At 43.1% G+C, this 24,028-nt stretch overlaps 1 protein-coding gene across 1 annotated transcript in view; it reads right to left on the minus strand.

Moving 5' to 3' along the window:
• The window catches only part of enpp6 (ectonucleotide pyrophosphatase/phosphodiesterase 6), a gene marked incomplete at its 5' end in the record, with an annotated part of 98,753 nt that overhangs the window by 74,297 nt on the left and 428 nt on the right, over window positions 1–24,028 (minus strand). The window lies entirely within an intron of this gene.

Genomic DNA, 24,028 nt, shown 5'->3' on the forward strand with positions numbered 1-24,028 from the left:
TGATGATGATGACAGATGTGGAGAAACTCCGCCACATCCAGCATCTTTCTCCTCTTGACACCAAACAAACTGGTTTCCACTTACTAGGATGTTCTGCAGGTTAACATTGTCGTCACTAAATTTCACTGGAACATATCTATCATTTGTACAGTTATTAACCAAAATAATTCTGCTTTTGATTTATATTTCATGCTGTAGTTTCCATACAGACTCTGCCTGCAAACCTGTACTTCCGTTTGCAAGCAGCAGCATCATCTGCTGACCTGCTTCTCACCAGCCAAAAAGCATGCATCTATTTTCTGCTGCTTATCCGGGGTCAGGTCGCTTGGGCAGCAGCCTAAGCAGGGAAGCCCAGACTAGGTCTTCCCCGGGGTCTCCTCCCAGAGGGACGTGCCTGGAACACCTCACCAGGGAGGTCCAGGAGGCATCCTGACCAGATGCCCGAGCCACCTCAACTGGTTCCTCTCGATGCGGAGGAGCAGCGGCTCTACTCTGATCTCCTCCCGGATGACCGAGCTCCTCACCCTATCTCTAAGGGAGAGCCCGGCCACCCTGCGGAGGAAACTCATTTCAGCCGCCTGTATACGAGATCTCCTTCTTTCGGTCACGACCCACAGCTCATGACCATAGGGGAGGGTAGGAACGTAGATCGACTGGTAAATGGAGAGCTTTGCCTTCTGGCTCAGCTCCTTCTTCACCACGACAGACCGGCGCAGAGTCCGCATTACTGCAGACGCCGCACCGATCTGTCTGTCGATCTCGCGCTCCATCCTTCCCTCACTCGTGAACAAGACCCCGAGATATTTAAACTCCTCCACTTGAGGCAGGACCTGACCCCCGACCCGGAGAGGGCAATCCACCCTATTCCGGCTGAGGACCATGGTCTCAGATTTGGAGGTGCTGATTCTCATCCCAGCCGCTTCACACTCGGCCGCGAATCGCTCAAGCGAGAGCTGGAGATCACGACCAGATGAAGCCAACAGGACCACGTCATCTGCAAAAAGCAGGGACCCAATCCTGAGGCCACCAAGCCGGATCCCCTCAACACCTCGGCTGCACCTAGAAATTCTGTCCATATAAGTTATGAACAGAATCGGTGATAAAGGGCAGCCTTGGTGGAGTCCAACCCTCACTGGAAACAGATCCGACTTAATGCTGGCGACCCAAGCTCTGATACAGGGACCGGACAGCTCGCACAAAAGGGTCCAGTACCTCATACTCCCTGAGTACCCCTGATGGGAGTCCCCAGGGGACATGGTTGAATGCCTTCTCCAGGTCCACAAAGCACATGTAGACTGGTTGGGCAAACTCCCATGCCCCCTCCAGGACCCCAAAGAGGGTATAGAGCTGGTCCACTGTTCCGCGACCAGGACGAAAACCACACTGCTCCTCCTCAATACGAAATTCAACTATCCGATGGACCCTCCCCTCCAGGACCTCTGAATAGACCTTACCAGGAAGGCTGAGGAGTGTGATCCCCCTGTCTACCAGCCCAGAGGCACTGTCCCCGATGCTGCAAAGGTGTGTCAGCCAGGACAGCCCCACAGCATCCAGAGCCTCAAGGAACTCCAGGCGGATCTCATCCACCCCCGGGGCCTTGCCGCCAAGGTCTCACTGTCATTGTCCATGTAAGCATTAAAGTCCCTCAGCAGAACAAGGGAATTTCCAGAGGGATCCCCCCCAACATTGCCTCCAAGAATTCCAGAAAGGAGGGGTACCCTGGACTGTTGTTAGGTGAAAAGCACAAACAGTCAGGACCCGTCCCCCGACCCGAAGGCAGAGGGAAGCCAACCTTTTGTCCATTGGGGGAAACCCTAACATACAGGCACCAAGCCAGGGGGCAATGAAAATACCCACACCTGCTCGATGCCTCTCACCATGAGCAACTCCAGAGTGGAAGAAGGTCCAGCCCCTCTCGAGGGTTCTGGTTCCAGAGCCCAAGCCATGCGTCGAGGTGAGTCCAACTATATCTAGCCGGAACCGCTCAACCTCGCGCACAAGCTCAGGCTCCTTCCCCACCAGAGAGGTGACGTTCCACGTCCCTAGAGCCAGTTTTTGCAACCAAGGGTGGTATCCCCACCTCATGCCACCGCTCAGCTCTTATTGCACCTGTCTCCTACGGCCCCTCCTGTAGGTGGTGAGCCCACAGACAGTGAAGCCCATGTACCCATTTTAGCTGACCCTTGCCAGGCCCCACGGACAAAGACCTAGCCACCAGATGCTCCCCTGGTGCCCTACCCCCAGGCCTGGAGCCAGGAGTGGGGGTAGGGACTAGGTGGCGGCTCAAGAAGGCAAAAGCAAAGAAAGCAAGACCAGTCAACAAAGAAGCAAACATTAACTGAACTATGAAACATTAACTGAACTACTTTCAAAAGTATTAACATACAGAATATAAAATATTTTAGATTTAAAACAGTTTCATGATTAAATACAAGAAAAAAAAAAACTTCTCTATATGACTGTTTTGCCTTGTTGATCGATATGTTTTTGTTGTGTTATTTCTCTGTCAGACATATAGCTGATGGATCTGCTTTCTGATGTCTTCTATGATCCAACAGCATGTGGAGGACCTGCTTTCCATCCAGATGACCTGACATCTCCATTTCTTCTCTTTTCATGTTTATATGTACGTATATGTATTTGTTGTTGTACATGTTTATACATCACACTGTTCATATTTTTCAAATCCATATCCTACACCTCCTTATTCTCCACAATTATAAACTTTGCATCGCTTTCTGTTTCAGTCCTGTCCTTTAGTATACCTTCAATGTTTCCCATATTCCTATAATCTTAATAAGGGTCCAAGCCTTTGGAGAGCCTGCCATGCACAGAGCATTGTGGTTCCCAGCACTCCACCATGGTGGAATCCTGTGGCTTTTCCTTAGTTTTTTTTAATTCTTCTTTTACTATTTTTTCCAAAAATCCTTGTGCAGCCTAAATTGAACGTGTATGTACGATGACATTTACAAGGTGCTTTAGTACTTTACACCTGTCAAGCACTAGGTTAAGTCATTTTGGTATCCAACTTAAAAATGGGAAGTTGCAAAGTCAGTTACAATACATTTCCAGATTCCTTGGATGACACCCGATCTATCTCTAATTGACTATTTTCAGCTTTTTTATCATTTTAGTAAATAACATTTACTATGTGCGTCGGGATGGGGGAGGAGGGGAGGAGGGGTGGGGGGGGTCTGCGCTGTTTTCTTCCCGTTGTTTCTTACTGTTGCCGTATCTCCAGTGGTTCTGTTGGGTCTGCTAAAGACGTGGGACCTGGTTTGTTAGAAAACTTGGGGTCTCGGCTCTAAAACGTCAGACCCCGGACCGGGGGAACCGTTCATGCGGGTCTCGTTCAGTCCGAGTGTGCGTGAAGCAGAAAGAGCAGCGATGAAAGAGACGCAGCGGTTCAACACCTCTATTTCCCTCCAGTTGTAAACATTTGTTAATAAATAGAAAATGATAGAAAGAAATTAAGCTGCTGCTGATTTATCTGCGTGTGTGTGGACCGCTTCCATACTCTGTGTGTGCATGCGTGCAGCGATGCGTGTCTGTTAGAACATACACTTATTACAGTCGCAGGACTAATGTGGGATAAAAACTTCTTGTTTGTCTTTATTAGTCTGTCATGTGATTGTGATGGAAACCCAGCAGCTCTTCAGATGAAGAAGGACCAGCTCCTTCCAGAGGAAGACTACATTCCTGCCCTTCAGACCACCAGGACCCCTGCTCATCATAACAGCTACATATTCTGCTCTCCTGCTTTTTACTTTACTTTTACAAACACTCTTTATCAGACAATAGTTCAAATCTAATGTAAATATGTAAATTCTATTGTGTAATGATGCTTTTATTATTACATTTCGTTTACATAACATAACATTATATTGTTTACATATATAAAAAATGACTGTAAAACTTATTCTGACTCTTTTATTATAATGCACAGTAGAAAAAATAAGCTTTTAGTGTGTTTATGCATCACCTGGTGAATTTCAATAATACTGATAGTAAATATGAATATACTACAGGATTCCTCTTGATGCCACCTTTCATTAGAGTCTCATTGATGACTGTATGTTGAAGTGTTCTGGAGTTATAGCTTATTGAAGTTGGAATATCCAAAGTGGCCATTTGGAGACTCCAAATGGCCACTTTGGGGAGCGCATGAACATACTTACAGTAAAACCCTCATAGAATAATAACTGTGGCTGCGATTGTCACCAGATTTTAACTGGTCATAGGAAAGGCTTCATGCTACAGCTCCATCTGATTTTCCAGTCCATATCTCCATCTCTCCATGAGCAGCATGTTGACAAAGTAGAAGAGAAATTCAGACGAGGGAAAAAAACCTGAAATTTCCATGTGTTCCAACTTCAATAACTTTATGCTGCTTACAGTTACAATACATCTGAAAGCTCAGGGTAAAACTTCAGAGTTTTTACCTTAAAAAGAGACCATGCTTTTGAATCTACTCCAAAAGGTTCAAGAACAGCATCTAATTTCATTTGGGTATGTCTTTTTCAGGTGTATTTGGCATTATGGGGGGTGACTGTTAAGGGGTTAATGTTCAAACTGATAAACTTCTTTTTTAAAAGCAAATATTCACTCATTTTGGCTCTGAAAGAGGTGTTATGTTCAGAAGATGACGGGGGAGGCACGGAATAAGAAGTGGCAAGAAAATTGAAGATTGACAATGATCAGGCCAAAAGAAGCTCAGATGACAAGAAACTGGTGAAGTGAGTTGGCTAAAACCTGGTGAACTAATGAAACCAGGTGAACAAATGACAGAAAAGCATAATGCAAAACAGAATACACAAAGGAAAATCTACAAAATAAGACAAAAAAAACTGAAGTAAACATGACAGAACTATCGAGACTGTGTCAATTTTATAATATTCTGACTTTGCATGTTGACAATATGCAGTGTGTTGAACACAAACAGATAAATAAAGATAACTGTCAAACTAATGATTCACTAAAGCGCTGACTGGGAAAAGGACTGAGTTGGCATGGAGCGACAAAGAATCTGCAGAGTCAGCAGAAACCATCTGCCATCCTGGGCCTTACAAAGCCAAGCAATAAACAGAGCAGATAATGAATCCTTTGTTTGGTGAGGGCAACGATCAGTGGAGCATCTGCCAACAGTTCCAACATGTGAATAAACTCAGTGTGGGCTTACTGGGCTTGCAGAGTACATTACAGGTTTTATGTTGGACCCACACAGGGGAGGAGTTCCTAAACAGAATTTACAACCAGACCAGAGGCCTGTACTGGGAAGCGAGACTAACATACCCAGATCTCTCTCTGTTACCCAGTCATTTCTCTTACCCTCTGATCTCACTCCGACTTACCCAGACTACAAAGCTGGATATCAACTGAGTAATTCAAACCGTGTTTTCCCATCATATAAAATGGGCCGAGTATGCAGCCTCTGACCAGTCACTAACATGGAGAAACGGTGCAGAACATTTTGTGTTGGAAAAATAATTCCTAGCAGTGACAGCACAAGTAACTAGCTGTTACATAAATTCCTGCTTCTGCAGGTGTGAGTATTATTATTAACTTCATTATTCCAGATGCAGCTCTTGTGGAGCGAAACAGACTGGTGACAAGTCAAGAAGAAAAACATACTTCAGAGTTTCCTGACAATACTTCCTTTTTTCATCAACCCGAATAACTCTCTGTCCTAAGCGCCTCTCTAGATCTGTGCACCAACATCCTTTATTTCCATTTTCCAAGACTTCTGACAGGTCAGGAGGTGGTGTTTTTATACTCGCTAATCACTTGTCCAGAACATAACCTTCATATTCACCTGCAACCACATCTTTTTGCTGCCCTGTTAGCTTGCAATGGTTGTTTCAGGATATTTTAATTTCACTTGAGCTTACTGAACTCTCAGTTTGACCATTTTGAAATGTACATATTCATAAATTTGGTGAAATAAAATCATGAAGCCTTGCTGGTCTGACTTTCCCTGAAAATACATGAATTGACATTAAAAACTAGTTTTAATATTTAGTATGCAAAGAACACTGGGAATATGATCCCTTCTACATACCTAAGCCATGACGCACAGTGTCACCACGCAGGGTTTCCGATGTTCTACTTTTATTTCCTACGTCTAGGATCAGATAATGTCTTAGAGGGTGGTCTACAGCGGCTGAAAGGGGATTGTCTAGCGGCGAAATATATCCAGCAGGGCAGGTGGAACAACATAGAATAAAGTACAATCTAAATCTGCAGCAGACTTGTAAAAGGAGATAAGGAGAAACTGGATAAAACTGACTGTCAGCCGCGCTGCAAAGCCGTGTGCAGCTGATGCAGGAGTAGAGACGTGATCCGATGGCAGACTCCTGAATAGTTTACCTAACCTCAAAGTAAATACTGTAGGTGGTCAGAGTAACAGAAAAAAAACCAATTCCTCTCTTCATATAGCCGAACCGAGCTCTTAGTGTTCTTCTGTGACCCTTCACTAAACTGGTTAACAACTTGCTGCTAAGGTAACTACATTTAGAACAACTTTTTCAGAAGTCTAATCACGACAAGAGCCTGGAGGATGAGTAACCGTAATGAAATAAACACACAATCTTATAAGACAGTACGTATTGGGAGGTCAGCAAAAACATATAACAGGGCCCATATGTACAATCTTTCAGAAGAAAGAAATAAAACCTAGAACTATGCTGTTATTACATAACAGCAAGTGTGAATAGATAATGTGTAATTACTGATGTATAATGTAAAAAAGATGAAGATGTCTGAATTATGTGAAAAACCTGTTAATTCTTAAGTGGTGATGGATTAGGGAGATCTAGTGGCGATTTAAGGGAGCACTTAATTTTTTGAACTGCTCATAGAGCATTGGTGCAGCTTATTGAAATTATGGAATAGGCTAGAACTGTAATTTCATTATGATATGGCTGTTTGGGTGTGCAGGAAGCACAGCATAATCTTATTATCAACACCATTGTAGAGTGAATAAACTGCAGAGAAAGCATTAATTTTCTTAAAGATTAAAAAGAGTATGGAGGTGGTAAGTTGTACTGTGCAGAAATATTCAGTAAAATGTCTCATGATGAACCCATGAAACTCTGAACTTAAGTCCTGTCTCATAAGCCCTAGGCAATCTCCTATCACACACACAAATGAGTGGAAAATGCTCTTCTATTGATAAGAGGATGCATTCTTTTTTGATGCACGTGGAGATTCATCAAATATTTGAGTATAACGCTATAAAGAACTAAAGATGGTTAATCCGTTAACAGTCACCTCCCAAATGCCAAAAACGCCTAAAAAAGGCAAACCCAAATTAGATGCTGTTCTTGAATCCTTTGGAGTACATTCAAAAGGATGGTTGCTCTATAAAGGTAAAGAAATTTATTGTAACTGTAACCAGCATAAAGTTATTGAAGTTGGAACGCAAGGAAATTTAAGTTTTGCCTGAATTTTTCTTCTATTTTTTTTTTTCAATATACTGCACATGGAGAGATGAAGATCTGGCCTGGAAAATCAAATGTAGCTGTAGCATGAAGCCTTTCCTATTGGCAGTTAAAATGTGTTGACAACAGCAGCCAAAATGAGCCACTTTGGCTAAAACCAACTTCAAAAAGCTCCAGAACACTTCAACATACAGTCATCAATGAGACTCTAATGAAAGGTGGCATCAAGAGGAATCCTGTTGTATATTCATATTTACTATCATCATTGAAATTCACCAGGTGATGCATAAACACCCTAAAAAGAAACTTATTTTTTCTATTGTGCATTATAATAAGAGAGTCAGAATGAGTTTCATGGTCATCATTTTTATAAATGCAAACAATATAATGCCATGTTATATAATGTAAAAAAAATGTAATAATAATTTTAAAAAAAAAAAACCCACCATAACACAATTTACATATTTACATTAGTGAGTCTTTGTGTTTTGAACCATTGTCTGAAAAATAGTGTTTTTAATAAAAAATAAATAAATAAATAAGTGAAAAGTTGTAGAGCAGAATATGTAGCTGTAAAGCCCATTACATCCTCCACGAGAGCAAGAACTGAGTTCTTGTTCTCGAGGCTGCAAGAACAAGGAAAAACGTCTTGTTCGGCAGCTCCATACATACTCCACGAGAAGCAGGTGGCTCTGGCTCCTCCCGTCGGCGGCAGTCTTGGCGTTGCTGGTGGCACCGGGCCCCGGACCTGGATGGATGTCTGGGTTGGAGCCGGGGACTCTCCGGCCCCTGGAGTGTTGGCGCTGGGCCGCCGGGGATGGGGGGACAACCGGGGTGCTGCCTCCTGCTCCACTTGGCGGGCCGGAGCTTGCCCTTCTGCCCTGGGGCTGTCCCGGTGAGGTGGGGGCACCTACTGCGGCCAGCTGAGGAGTTGGTCGCCCAGGGGAGGAGTCCTTCTCCCCTGGTTGTGCCCCTCCCCATGCCCCCCTCCTCTTCCGCCACCCGACATCATACATACAGCATATAGGGCACGGTGGGGGGGTGAAGTCGGTGGTCCCGGGAACCCTAAGGGGCATTTTCCGATGGACCCCGGCGACCACCTGCCCCACTAAATTTTAATGGCAACATAGACACCAATATACATTTAGGGTTTGGAAGGGACAGGCGCCTTGGCCATGGGGGGGGGGGGACAGGAGCTACAGCGGGGGCTCTTGCCCCTCCCCTCCCATCGGGGTCTTTCTCCCCCCGATTTTACTCACAACTTAGACACTATTACATTTATACAAGCAGCACACACACTTAACACACACACACAGACACATAAACAAGGGAATGCTGGGGAGGGGGGGTCTGGCTGTCTGGCAGCAGCTGGTCCCACCCCCCACGGCCACCCCTTCTTTTACTTGCACTACAACCACGACCCACCCATGCACACACCACAGAGGCGGGCGGGTGGGGGGGGGCAGGGGTCTTCCTATGTCCCTTCTTCATGGGGAGCACTCGGGGTACGGGGGGCGGGCCTGGTGCTGGCCTGGGGGTTGGGGATGGGGCGCTGCGGGGGGCCCTCTGTCCTGGGCGATGCCTGGGGCGCATGAGGGGGCCGGCAGGGTCTCTGGTTGGCTGCATGGGGGGGGGTGTGAATGTGGAGAGTTCAGGTCTGGGGCCTGCAGTCCTCCGGCTCCGGCTGTCACTTTGGGGGGGGGGGGGGGGGGGTTGGGAGGGAGAGGGAAGACTGAATGGGAGGAGGTGTGTGGGAGGGAGGGAGGGGGGTGTGTGGAATGAGAGTGAGAGGGAGGGGTGGGGCGGGGAGGGGGGTTGGAGGAAGGGGGGTGGGGGGGGGGGAGTGTTGAGGACAGTAGGGCTTGGGAGGGAGAGGGATGGGGAGGGTGCTGGAGAGGGGGGATAGGAAGCAGCGGGAGGGTTGTGGGGAGGGGTTGTTGGGGGGAGGGTCTACGGACGTGTCCTTGTCCTTGGGGATCCCGCCCCTGGTATCGTGGTGGCGCCGGCCCACGATGGTTTTGCTCTGGGTGGGCGGGGCCTGCTGGGTCTTGGCCGGGGCTCTGCCGGGGGGTACAGGTGGTCCTGGGGCTGCCGTCGCCCTGTGCTACCCTGTGCCCCTGCCTCGTGGCGCCGGGTGGCGCCTGCCTGGAGGCTTCCACTGCTCTGGGCTCGGGGGACGGAGGCTCTCTCTGCTTTGCCTGCCCGGGCTCTGTGCGCGGTGGGCTTGCCGGGCCCTGGGGGCCTTGGCTTCCTCCCCTACGCCTCGGGTCGTGGTCGTGCTCCCCTACAAGCACTCAGCTGATCTTTGATTGCATGATCACAGGTTGAACACTCACACGTGCACGCCCACATGCGCTCATCTTCCCATCTGCTTCCTACTAAATGTTGCTGATGACTCTCTGTAGGTATGTTTAATAACGGTTGGTATTGTAATTGTTATTTTATTCATTCATTTACTTTTCTTTTTACTTTTCTTTTTCTTTTTTTTTGTCTGTTTTTTAATATTGTCACTATCCTACTTAAGTCTTGTTGTATTTTTTCACTACTTTATATTGTTTTGCAAATACTGTAACTTTAGCAGCTTAGACACGCCTTTCTTTTCTCTCTCTCTTTTTCCTCCTTTCATTTCCTCTTTCCCTGCCAGGTCCAGCTCGGCCGTATCAAGACTGACGATGATTGCAAAATGATAAAAGGAAAATAAATAAATAAATAAAATAAAACAATTATCATAATAATAAAAATATTCAGATTATCAAGGGCAGCTATATACATGAGATGTCTCCCTTGACAGAGCAAATCTGTCTGGCAAAAATATGGCACGCAGATTGTTGTTCTGTATGCTGAGATGCTGGACAGGACAGGTTAAAAAAAAAAAAAGAGGAAAAAAAAAAGTAGCAGTAAGATCAAGAAGAATTAAAGCCATGAGGTCCTTGAACCTACGCCGCTGCACAACCTATTGGCACAGTCTCCCTTAATTACCTCTCCCCATAGTTCTCTTGACCTAAGGGGCAGCCAGACTGCACATTAGGTCATTTAGGCTTTAAAAATAGTCACTTCCTGTAACCAGGGGGCGGGGCTAATTTATAATCCAATCATTGACATGCACAGGATATCACTGCTATCATTTTTGGCTATTTTGGTGCAGGTATGTTGTTTTTTGTGGGAGTGATATTTTTTCTTTTCTCTCCATCACATCAAATTTGAGGCCCTGGCCCTCCTAAATGATATCCCCTATTATAAGAAATAACATAAATTTTCATCACAAACTTTGGTGACAGTTTGAAAAATCCCTATGTCCAAGAGACTTCTTTAAAGGTACTGGAAGATTCTACATTTGTGCTGAATTTCATCCATTTTAGTCAATGTAGTTGGAGGGCTGATTGATTGAAATATTGTTGGGGGCACTATGGAGCCATGTTGCATCTTATCCAGTATGTTTCAATGGAAAATTTGGTGAGTTTTTGAGCATGTTTAGGCCTCCAAAAAAGCAATTAATTTGTTAGTAGAATAATAAGTGGAAAGGTGCAAGCAGCTATGAAGACCCTCGCACCTTTTTGCACCACTCGGCCTATTGGTGTCGCCTTCCTTGGCGACTTCCCCCCCATGCTTAATTCGCCCTTACATGCCGCCAGACTGCACATCAGGTCTATTAGACTTTAAAATGGGGGACTACCTAGGTGGAACTATGGTGGTAATGTCATATAGAAGTGTTTGTGGTAAGCATTGTACTAGACTGACCCAAGATCAGTTTGGTGTAGATCAGGTGTTATAAATAGCAACCTTGCTTTTAAAATGGGACAGTTCCTGTTGTCAGGTAATTTTTACTCAAACAATTAAGAAGCACATGTTTAGTATGGGACTAGCATCATATCTAATAAGTTTGATGTAGATATGTTGTTTTATGTGGCAGAGCAAGACATCAAACTTTCAGGCCCTGCCCCTCCTACACGCTTGGAGTTACATTAAAAGTTGTGCTAATCATTACACTTTTTAATCACAAGTCGATTGGCACAGGTCGGTATCAATTGGCTTTTATCAAACTGACAAACGCTGGCCTCAATTGGATAAAACACATAGGACGAGTTTGTTCAAGGAGTCATCACCCGGAAATTAAAATTTTTCGAGTTAAAACATAGGTATTAGTGTTGGGTGTAAGTGGCAACATCCCGGAAGTCTTTCTTTTGAAGACGGCCGGGTTTTTATGTCTGGGCGCTTTGTTAACAGCAAAACTATCCGCAACACTGCAGTCTCACAAACACATTTGCATTAACCAGCCCCTTTTCCAGCCTAAATACACCAGCTGGACCTGCCTCAGTTGCTATTAGCAACAAGCTGTGTGAAGACGTGCGAGCAGAGATCATCTCCACTGCTTGATTGTCTGTTACCAAAGCAAACATCAGAAGGTTTATTTTTCTCTCCCTTCATCAGTGGACCAAACTACCAGGGACAGGTGGATTACATTATTTTTTGCTGATAATGCATCTGCATTTCCAAACATTCAGCCAAACATTTTGCTAACATTTGGGAAAATACCAGGTGAAGACGGCATCAACCCGGTTGGAAAGAGGGGGGATTGCAACTTTAAGTGGCTCAGCATCAATGCAGTTGATAAGTGTCACAACGTCTATAACGTTCTGCTTTGTCGTGATAATGCTAATGCTAACGGCTATGCTAACGGGACGAGCCGGAAGGTTTAACTTCCTGCGGCGTACAAATGAGCCCCAGATTTTATTTTCTTATATCTATCCTATGCTCTGCCACGTAAATGTTTGTAAATGACTTCTCTATTTATAATTTTTCACGCCTGCTACCACACAGTAAGTACAATATCCATGATGGATGTAGTTTTGCTCTCCATGACATGGCAGCTGTAATAATCATAATGATAATTTAACAAGGTGACCATCATGTAGTCTGTTATTGGCACCTATTGGATATCGGCAGGGAGGATATTTTATTTCCATCATCGTATTTATTCACCAAACCAGAGTGCAAACTTTTTATTTCTGACATCTTCACGTCATGTTTGTAAAACGGGAGCTGTGGAGGATTAATATCTGCAGCTGCAGCCTCTGTGGATGTGGAGGTCTGACTCCTGGTATGATGGATCTGAAAGATATGTTTTATTTTATCTACATGCAGTGAAGACACAGAGGTTAGGGAAAATTGTGTCTGTGTGTAACTGTGTGAAATAAAATGAGTGTTTTTAATATTCTATATTAATATTTCAGTGTGAAAACCTGTTTTATTTAATAAGTTTTTTGTTTTGTTTTTTTTTTAAAGTATGCAAAGCACTTTGTGTTGCCTTTGGCATCAAACTTTATAAAGATAAAGTTTGATTTGATCTATTTGTATTACAATATTTGATTACTCTTAAACTGCAGCCATTTAAACCTACAATCTATTTATGTGATGATCTGATATTTTTATAACTTGTATTTGCAGATTTTAGTCCAGCACATCTCACGCCATACGCAGCACCAGCGGTCTACTGATGTCTAAAAGTTGATGTTGGAGCAGACTGACCCTACAATGCAGGCAACAACTGGAACACAGCTGTCATCAAGGACTTTCCACCCTCTCTATAGAAATACAGGTTTGTCGTCTGATTAATTTTACATTAAAAAAATGACAATAAATCAAACACATATACATTCTTAATGGAAGCTTAGAGGCACTTTTATTGCTTGTTCTAAAGTCAATATCTGGTTCTATGCAGAAAAGGAACCCAGACGACAGCAGTGAAGGTAACATCTAAGCCAGTCTGGAGGAAGATGATGATGATGAAGAGTGCTGTGGAGGCTTGCTCATCCGGCTCCAGAACCACGAGAGTCCACATAAAACCCAGAAAACTCAGCTACTGTCTTAACAGAATCAATAACTAAGAGTGAAAATAATCATTTTTATTTTATTACATTAAAAATGAGTATTGGTTTTATTTCTGTACACTAATAAAGATATTGTGTTTTAAATAGCTGTGTTTTTTTTTTTTTTTTTAACTTCAGCTTTACATTTTACTTTCAGAAGTCAGATGCATAAATGTGTATATGATAAAGGTGTGTATTTACTTTAATTCAGTTGCTATTGTCCTAAGTGACTGCAGCAAAGTTACTATTTGTTATATGTTTTATGAAATGGCAAGAACATAAATAATCACCTTTTACAGTTATTTGCCATTTGATTAGCTTTATTTCTGAATTTGTTGGGCATTGAATAGAAACTTGCCTGTCATTCCCTCCAACAGGTAAATGTACATAATCCTGCTTATAAATCTCCTGCATTTTGTAATGAAAAAGCATTGAAGCAGACTGGTTCCACGCCAGGATGTTGGGTCAGACACGGAGGAGTTTGGACCTGCTTTATCCTTCTCAGCACCTAAGGAAATGAAAAGAGAAATTTTATTTTCTAAGCACAGTAATAATATCTTGCTGTCTATTTCTGTTGGCATGTGCAGCTTAACAGAAACAATTAGACCAACATAATAGATGGTAAGTGATGCTGGAATATATAAAACACGAGTCTACATTAGTCAGCAGGAAGCCTGATCAATGATACAAGATATCTGACTTCATGTTATTTATCTGTACAGTTACACAGCAGCCCACATCAGTGGTTGCATCAACCAGAGATCTGTCATGTTGACATAACTACATTTTTCACACTCCTGGCTAAAACGGGAAATCTGAATAAGCTAATTAATTTAGAAAAACACTTGACGGTAAATAAAACCTCAATAAAAAGTGCAGCTTCGTGAAATTCTGTGTGGTTAAAATGTGTGTGTGCTTATCTGGGTGCAGACCGAGCGGTTCAGTCAACATCAGTTTCATTTTTTACATCTCTAACTTCGGATTGTGTTAAAAAGTACATTTATTGTTTAAAAAACGGTCCAAAACGGAATAAAACTGAGACGTATTAACATGAACGACATGCCTCGTTGTCAACATGCTATCTGAACAGGCAAGGCGAGCAGACATTAAAATGAGGACTTTACCATTCAGACAGTTTGTTGTAAACGTGCTCCTTCCACCATCTCGGTATCTTCTCTCTCAGGATCAGAGTCCGGTTCAGACATCAATGCTGAATTCAGAAAGCTGCTGCTGTTGGGTTATCACTATCACTATCACTAGCCGCTGACGAGCACCTAATTAACATTATTTAAATCAATATCCAGGTTGGTGAAAATCTCGTGTGAATTCCCGCGAAAAAAGGTTTATTTTGAATAAAGTGTCAGAAAAAGCACTTTTAAAATATTTTTTTGTATAATAAGTTTTTAAACAGTTATTTAAAAACAGTTAGAGGACAGTGGGCACATGAAAAGACCAGGTTATGACACCTTTAAAATGTGTGGCATAGATATCACCTAAATGACCCTAAAAATGGCACCTTTTTCAAAATGGCACATTTCCAGTTCAATTTAGTCAACAGGTCCAAATGGTTCTTTTTTTTTTTTTTTTTTTGTAGGTCTAGACAGGGAGCACTTATTTACCAAATTTCATGCATGTGTCAGTACATTAAGTGGACTGGGCTAATCAATTTCAATATTCTTGGGAGCACTATCCATTTATATTGGGACTTTTTCAATGTGTTTCTATATGATTCAGTTAACAGCATGACTCCTCACCTTTGCCAAGTTTGGTGGAGATAAAAGGTTTAATGGCTTGGTACTTCCTGGGTCATAACGTTGGAGCATCATTTGCTATGGTTTCGTTTGGCGTATCAACTTGAGTTTTTTAATGTGGCATTCTGAAAGGGTTTAGGATGTTGTTAAGAAGCTTCAAATGTTTGTGATTGATTGAAGAGTAGATGGATCACTAAGTGAAAAAAAACACTTCCTGCTGGATGTGGGGGAAGCTTAGGCCAAAACCGGAAATCCAATCAATCGCTTTGGACCAGGTTGTGATTAATCCCTGTAAGTTTTATGGTGTTCAGATCAAAATTGAGAGATTTATAGTGATTTATGGTGTCATGGAGTCATATCAACATTTGCCATGGCAGCATGGTCACATAAGCATAAAGCAACACTTCTCACCGGAGCTCTTCATATTCATGTTTTCTGATGTATGACCCAATTTTAACTTGCTGGTGTACACAAGGCCAGAGAAATGGGTGTCTGAGTGAAAAAAAAAACAATGTGGAAGGACCCCATCGCACCTGCCTCTGTGTGTGTGTGTGTGTGTGAGTGTGTGTGGTTGAAGGGGAGGGAGGGTCGTGGTGCCTAGGGAGCGCGACTGGTGCACTGGGGTGCGGCCTGGCTGCCTCTCGGTGGCGATCTGGGCGTTCTGGCTCTCCATTGGTGTGGGCTAGGCCCTCTGCCTGCGGGGGTGGGGGGGTTCCAGGCACGCTGGGGCCTGTTCCCCCTGACCGTGGGGGACTCTGTCTTCTGCATTTTAAAAGATTTAAAAGAAGAATTCCCGTAGAAAGAAGGAGTGACTTGTAAACATGTCCACAGTAAGAACTAGCCGATGTCTTGGTGGACGACACGCCTGTTAAAAGTGTGTCTGTTTAATCCGGAATAAAAGTTTGCTGCAGGAACAGAGGCTGCCTAAAACATGCGCTTTGACTCTGCGTGTGTGCAGGAGAGACAGATGAGGGACGGATTACCAGACGGTTAACGTGCGTTAGCAGCCGACACCTCGCCATGCCTCGTCACTGCTGACTGATATCACAGGTTAGAACTCTGAACATTTTACCAGCCGCTGCTGCTGCTGATATAAATCAGAAAGCTGGATCTCCTCCTGGAGGGGTGAAGTGGGGGGGGTCACACTGCCACTTTTTCAGTCTTTTCCTCCCCTCTTCTTCATTCTCTGCATTAAGCAAGGAGGATCTTCAGACAGAAAGCAAAGCGCTCGCCGCTGCTGGTGGAAATATCCGTCATCAGTCCGGCTGAAACAGTCAGACTGTACAGACACACCGTAGGCCACAGGTTCTGCTTTTATAGATTTTATACATGTTTAGATGTTTCATATGTTTACTGAAACAGTGATGTCGTCCCTCCGAACAGCGCAGTCGTCTGAGAATGCTGCCATGATGCAGAAATGAACATATATCACCAGGTGGATATTATTTAAACTGAGCCTGGAAGCGAATAATTTGGCACAATGAATTGTTGTACTCGAGTTACCCGAGTAATCGTTGCAGCCCTAGTCTCTTTTTCTCTCTACAAGGGGTTTTTCTATTTTCTCTTCTTCTCGATTCCCTTTCTGTCCCTCTTGTATTTTCGCCGGTTCGGTCCTGCAATACAAACTTTGTAATAAGAAACAATTATGGAACATTAATAGAAAAATAGAATAAGAATCCAGAATATTACGGGGAGCATTATATCGATAATGTTTCCCTTTGCCAAGCAGAACATCATTCTGCCTGCTTAAACGCTGGATGAGACAAAAAGAAAAAAACAACACATGCAAAAGTTTCCCGGGAAGACAAGGAAGGGAGGGATGGCAGAAGGAGACCACCACCTCCACACCCCCAGGAGAAGCCCCCACCCCAGGACTCCTTCCTCGCCTACACACCAATACATTCACACATACTTACTATTCTCATGGTACACACAATCAGCCCACATACCTACAGACTAACACACCCACATCTTTACACATACAGGCCCACACACACACATTTAGTTCCCGCTCCTAAACCATCCTCTACACCCCTGTCTTTCCATTCTACCTCCCCTGTGACCCTCCTCCATGACACCTCACCTATCTCACCTCACACACACACCCCTACCTCCACACACACACACACACACGCACACACACACACACGACTGTTGAATTTTAAACCTAGGCTGAAAACACATTTGTTAGCTTTGGTTACAGAATTGAACCTTTTCTGTGTGTTCGTGTTTTGTCTTTGTATTTTATTGTTTCTAACGTTTACATTGTTATTTTTTTTACTTTATTTTTGTTCATTGTTCATATAAAGCAATTTGGATGCTGTGGCTGTTTAAATGTGCTACATGAGAAAAAACTGACAATGACACATTGAAATCATAAGCACCAAACACAGATCAGACAAACAATTAAAAACACCAAGTAAACAAAGTCTGCAGAAATACGTAAACAAAAAAAACTGAAATCACTCATCCCACAGATTCCAAACATATCCGTTTATTCTAGCTATGACCAAGAGGCTGATTTTATGCTTCCCGTTTGAAAAACATTACATATTTGGTCTTACCTTTGCCGTTTTGCCATAAAAACCTGAATCCACCGACATAAAACTGCATTTTGTAAAGCAACTATGCTTCCCATTTTACTAGTTAGATAGTTGGCTGTTGAAAATCGACGTTTTCTGCCCGGTAACATCAGTTTGATTGGACAACAACAGGTGCAAGTTATTCTGCATCACAAACAATGACAAAGCCGGTGATTGGTTGCATTTAGGGCTGGGTAATATGACAATATATATCCTCTGGACAATAGAAAATGTCTCGTTTCATATGAGGCTCTATCATTTACGCCGCAATAAGGTGCTTTACTGTAGTATTTTACATCAAGGTGTGCTTTACGGCATGCAACATATAAACAAACATGGAGAAAGATGGTCGCAGACGCGTTTCAGAGAGAGAGGGACGAGGTTATTGATGGCCTTGGAGGTGACATCAGGATTTTGTGGCGAATATGATAGGTAACGGGAAGTCGGTGGAGCTGCTGCAGGACAGGGGTGATGGGATTCTGATCCAGGCTGCTGCATTCTGAATTAGTTGAAGTTTATGGAGGGTTTTTTGGTGAAGACCGAACAGAAGGGAATTGCAGTAGTCGAGGTTGAAAGTGAAAAGACTGTGGAGAGGTATAGCAATGGAGTGAGGGAGGGGTGGAGGGGGTTGATGTTGCAGAGGTGAAGATATGCTGATCGGGTTATGTTGTTGATTTGACATATAAAAGACAGATAGCTGTCGAGGATGACACCCAGACTCTTTCCCTGAGGGAAGGAGGAGATGGAAGACTCATCAATACAGAAACTATCAGATGTAGAGCCGGGGGATTTGGTGGCTATTAATAACTTCTTTTTTACTGTTTAATTTAGGAAATTTTTAGGAGAACCAGAACTTAATCTTTTGGAGACGATCCGTGAGGGAGGATGATAGGAGGGTGGAGTTTGGCTTGGTAGAAATGTAGAACTGGGTGTCATCAGCATGGCAGTGAAAATGTATGTAGTGTTTTCTAAAGATATAACCAAAGGGGAAGAGGTAGATGATAAACAACAGGGGCCCCAGGACAGAGTACCTGTGGTGACTGGGAATGACTTGGAGGCGAATGTTTTGAACAGGATAAACTGAGTTACGCTGGAGGGGAATGATTTGAACCAGCTGAGGGGGTATGGATGATGCTGATGGAGGAAAGTCTAGCCAGAAGGACAAAGTGAGAAAGGGTGCACTCAGATTGAGGAGGATCAGGATAGAAAGAAGGCTGGAAACAGCTGCCAGGAGGAGGTCATTAGTGATTTTGAGTAATGTGGATTCAGTGCTGTTAGGTGGTTGGAAACCAGATTGGAAATGTTCAGACAGATTGTTGTGGGATAGATGGGCTCCAGACCAGGTTTCTTAAGTATATGGGTGGTGACAGTTGTTTTTAATAATGAGGTAAACCAGTCCAGTAGTGAGTGAATTAAGTGTATAATGAGAGGTGCAAGTGAGGACGCAGATCTAGAGATCTGTGTGTTCGTAACAAGCTGTTGATGGATATTCTGGATTTCAGAGGTGAAAAATAGAATCAGACTGTCACAGAATGCGGAGGAGGCTATGTGTGGATGAAAGTAGTTAGGTGATAGTATTTAGTGCAAAAAATAGAGCCTTCATTGCTATTGATTAAGCTGGCATAGTAGGGGGATTTGGTGTGTTTGCAGCTGTCCTTGTAGTGGCGAATATGGTTGAAATTCATGTCTTGATGAACAGTTAAACCAGCTTTTCTGAAGAGGCCTTCCAGCTGGCTCATTTGGCTTTGAGTGCTCTGGTTTTCGGTGGCGGGGGGGGGGGGGGGGGGGGGGGGTGTTACAGTAAGATTTGAGAGAACCAGATTAACAAAAAAAGAAATTAGCATGTGATCAGAAAAAGGAAGTACATCTACTTTGCAGCTTGTGGGAATGACACCTGAACAGCAAATTAATCAAGAATATGCCATTTGAATGGGTTAGAACAGTAATAAACTGTTAGAAGCCAAAACTGTTAAGACAAGATAAAAAGTCTGTTGTAAGAATATTATATTGTCCATGTGTACATTAAAATCGCCGAGAATTATTACATTGGTGAGTGCACAGAGAGCTCAGCAAAAAATACAGAAAATTTGTTTATGAAGTCATTAGGTTTAGCAGGACGGTAAACTGCTGCCATGATTGTGGAAACAGGACCAGGCAGCACTAAGACCATCAACTCAAACGAGGGAGAGGCAGCGACTGACACCGGCGAGATTCTCCACTTCTCGCGAGAGAAGAGCACAAGTCCTCCTCCCTGACCAGAGTCACCTGACTTGCAGTTGTAAACAAACGCAGGTGACTTTGCTTCATTCAAAGAAGCGTAGTCATTTGGCTGTTGTCATGTTTCAGTCAAAGATAAAAAAAAAATGGATGTGGACCAAATGGACTATCTAGTTGGAGTTGTCCTAGTGGTAATTCTGATGGGAGCCTCAATGAAGGAATCTCCGCCAGGGAAAGACAGCAAGGTCGAGGTGGAGCACAAGTGGCGGCGGTCCAGCCTGTTGGAAACGGAGCTGGAAGAGCTCTGCCTCAGAGTGGGTAAATCCCACCAGAAGTAAAAGTAATCCACATGTTGGCCGTTGCTGTAGCAGCAGTTAGTTCCGGGTTAGCTCCTGCTAATGCAAATGGTTGGTGACTTTTGGCCAGGGCAGGCTATGGTGTGACTACACAGGAGCTGAGGAATCGGGGGAAGAGTTTTGCTGGAGAAAGACTAGCGCTAAAAGCTTTTTTTAAAAAGCTTTTATATATTATGAAATGCAAAAATTTAGGCAAGAAAAAAAAGAAAATTTCTTCATTTTTCATTACTTTAAAATAGTAATATCTCTGGTGATGATTTCACTTCAGATAAAATCCCGCAAGTGTTCGCTTTAATTCGATACCAAGATAGTTTATGTAGAACGCATAATCACAAAGAAATATGCTGTTCTATTTGTGTATGTCATTTTCAAGCTAAAACCTTCAAAAGACCTTTGGGGTGGAAGAGGTTTTAAGCTCAACACACTACTACTTGCCCCAGCTACTTGTGAAAGCTTTTAGCATGGCAGTAATTATTACTAAGCTACTTCTAAAGAGCTGGTGTTAAGGTGACAAGCAGGTTGCTTTAGAAGCGTGGTGTGTCCTGTAAGTGATGTTGAGTGTTTCTGGTCAACTGTGCTTGGACAAGTGCACCTTTTCCGCGTCCCGGTCCAAATATATACGGCATTAGGTTCCTGAGGCCATGCTACTTGTGGAGTGTCAATTCAGACACTTGCTTGGTCTCAGTTTCCTTTTCTGAGGGCGAAGGTCTAATCTTCAGCTGCTGCAGCCATTGACTTGTGCTGTTCTTGTTAAAAAACCAGGCTTACGCCCCTTTGAACATGGGGTGTGTGAACATGTGTGATCTTCCTCTAATCAGTCTTTTTTGTTGAATGATTTCATTCTTTCTAATATTTGGACTTCCTGTTTCTGACTGAAACCTGGCAGCGCACTTCGGACCATTAATCTCTCACCGAAATCTCCCCAGCCTCGGTCATCGGTCCATCGGTCAGCCTTGGACATCTGGCCGTGGAGGTGGAGTAGCTGTGGTTTTTAGGAGCCATCTTTCTTGACGCTTAGTTAACATTGCACACTGCCTCATTTGAACTGCAGCTGTTTAAAGTGTGGGATAACAAACCTTTTCACTTTGCTGTTGTCTACCATCCACCTGGTCCAGTCGGTTTTTAAATGAGTTTAGTGACTTTTTATCTTCCACTATGAAGTAGTTCAGCTTAGTTTAAGTTGGAGATTTTAACATACATGTTGATAAGGACTCTGACCCTTTTGCCAGAAGTTTCATCAGTGTCATGTATACTTTTAACTTTATTCAGTATGTGTCTGAAACAACACATGTTAATGGCCATACTCTGGACCTTGTTTTTACTTTAGGTTTGGATATTGATTGCCTTTTTTTCTGAGGATATATTTGTTTCTGATCACCTCTGTATTCTTTTTAACTTGTTCTTTTCTGTGTTGGTCTCTCCTGTTTAGAGAGAGGTGAGGTGAGATGCATTTTCTGATGCTTTATGTCTTTATGAGCTGTGTTCCCAGTCCCGCCCGGTCCATGATCATAGATAACCTGAGTTGGTCACATTAGTTGGCTCAAAGAAGGCTTGTCCTGTTCTCTTTATGTTCTATCCCTATTTAAAAAATTGCTAACAATTATTTACTCTTCTCTTCTGCTTGGCCAGGTCCCTGACTATTTTAAGAATGGTGTAATTTATCCACTCTTAAGCCTGATCCTTCTCTTTTTAGCAGCTATAGACCTACCTCAAATCTACCTTTTATCGCTAAGATTTTGGAAGAAATAGTTGCTAGCTGCTTTAGAGATACACAACATCCTGGATCATTGTAAGTCTGGCTTTTGCAGGGCTCACTCCACTGAAATGGCCCTGCTCAGAGAGTCCAATGATATCCTGATGCAGAGCGATGCAGGTCATTGCTCTGTTATTGTTGCTAAACCTAACCAGCTTTTGACACAATAGATCATCAGCTTTTGCTAGACAGGCTGAAACACTGGGTTGGGGTATCAGAATCTGCACTTAATGATTCTCCTCATACCTTTCTGGTAGATTAACTTTCTGTGGCTGCTGAAAGTTCAAGTCCCCTCCTTTATCTCTTCATTATGGCGTTCCACAAAGGTCTGTTCTTGCGCCTTTACTGTTTATTTTATATTTTCTCCCCTTGCAAGACATTATTAGACATTTCTAACCATTGTTATGCTGATGATATCCAGCTATATATTTCTTTCAAACCTCAGAATGTTTTTAAGTTTCAGTTTTTATCTGAGTGTTTGGATGGTTTTAAAGTTGGATGAGTAAAAATGTTCTTGAACTTAATGAAGCAAGGACTGAAGTCCTTGTTTGTTCCCAGACAGATTCTTCCCTAAGATAGCTGAGAGTCTCGGCCCGCTTGCCTTTGTTATTAAGCCCTCAGTGAAAAACCTCGGTGTAATCATGGACCCTCCTCTTCCTCTCAGCCTGAGACTTGTGGAGTAGGTGATTTAACATCAATACATTTAGCCATACTTTGCAAAGCCACTGATGTCAAACAGTTTGAATGCAAAGTAGTTTTGGAGCCACTTTTTGAAAGATCTCATTACCCTTGAGCAGGAGGGAGTTTTTGTTTCCAGTTTACAAAAACATGTTAAAGGGACAGAACTTTGTGTCATAGCAAATAACCTTGGTGCTAATTCAATTAGTGGATTAGTTGAAAGTTTCTAGTGGGCCTTACTTTTGCAGATTTTGCCTTGGACATTCTTCAAAGTACCAGGCGTATGAAGTGCGTTCTGGGGTGTTTCCACTTAGGACAAAAGATGAGCACGCGTTGCATGTAGAACTGGCAAAGAACATCCAAATCTCTTACTTTGATGTAAAACGGTCTTGTCCATTGACTGATCAGCTGAATTACTTTCACTTTGTGTCTGGTTACCCACCAGATATCCTTCATGACCTTTTTGAAGGAATAGTTCCTAAAGAGCTTGCATTGTGTCTTCAGGTTTTCATCAAGTAGAAATACTTTACTTTGACAGTACTGAATGACTTAATCACACACTTTCCCTATAGAGACTCAGACAAAGTTAACAGTCCTCAAGCAATCCCACACAACTTTGCTGGTCGTAAAACTATAGGAGGAAATGCTCATGAGAACTGGGCTTTAATGCGATTGTTTCCTCTCATTGCTGGTCATGTTCCTGAAGGAGATCCTGCCTGGCAGCTACTTTGAAGGACATTGTTGAACTAGTGGTTGCCCCTATTCATGCAACAGAGAGCATTGCTTACCTTGACTTTAAAATATCTGAACATCGTGTCAGATTCTTGGAAGTTTTTCCTGATGAAAGGCTGACACCCAAACATCACTTTTTAGAACACTGCCCTGCCCTTATTGAAAAATATGGACCGCTGGCTGGTGTATAAACAATGCGCTTTGAGGCTAAACACAGATTCTTTAAGCAAGTTGTGAGGCACACTAACAATTTCAAAAATGTGTTGCTGACCCTCTCTACAAGACATCAGATGATGATGGCATACAACATGCAAACAGATGTGGGGAAACCAGCCCTGACTGTCTCAAAGATTTCTGTAATGGCTGTAGATGTGCTGCATCCTGACATAAAAAATGATTTAGGAAAAATGTCACCATCTCCTTCAAATGTGCAGCTTTCCAACACTGTCACTTACAATGGCACAAAAATATACAACTGGAACAATTGTATCTTATGGCTCTACCTGTGGACTCCCAGACTTTGCTGAGATTTTACAGATAGTCATTTTGAACAGCTGTGTACATTTTATTGTAAAACTTCTTGATGCCTGGTATGAAGGAACATCTGAGATCTTATCAACTGAAGGACACTGGCAAGATGTCTCTTTTGGAGC

This window comes from Telmatherina bonti (assembly GCF_933228915.1).
Source record: "Telmatherina bonti genome assembly, chromosome: 12".
NCBI lineage: Eukaryota > Metazoa > Chordata > Actinopteri > Atheriniformes > Telmatherinidae > Telmatherina > Telmatherina bonti.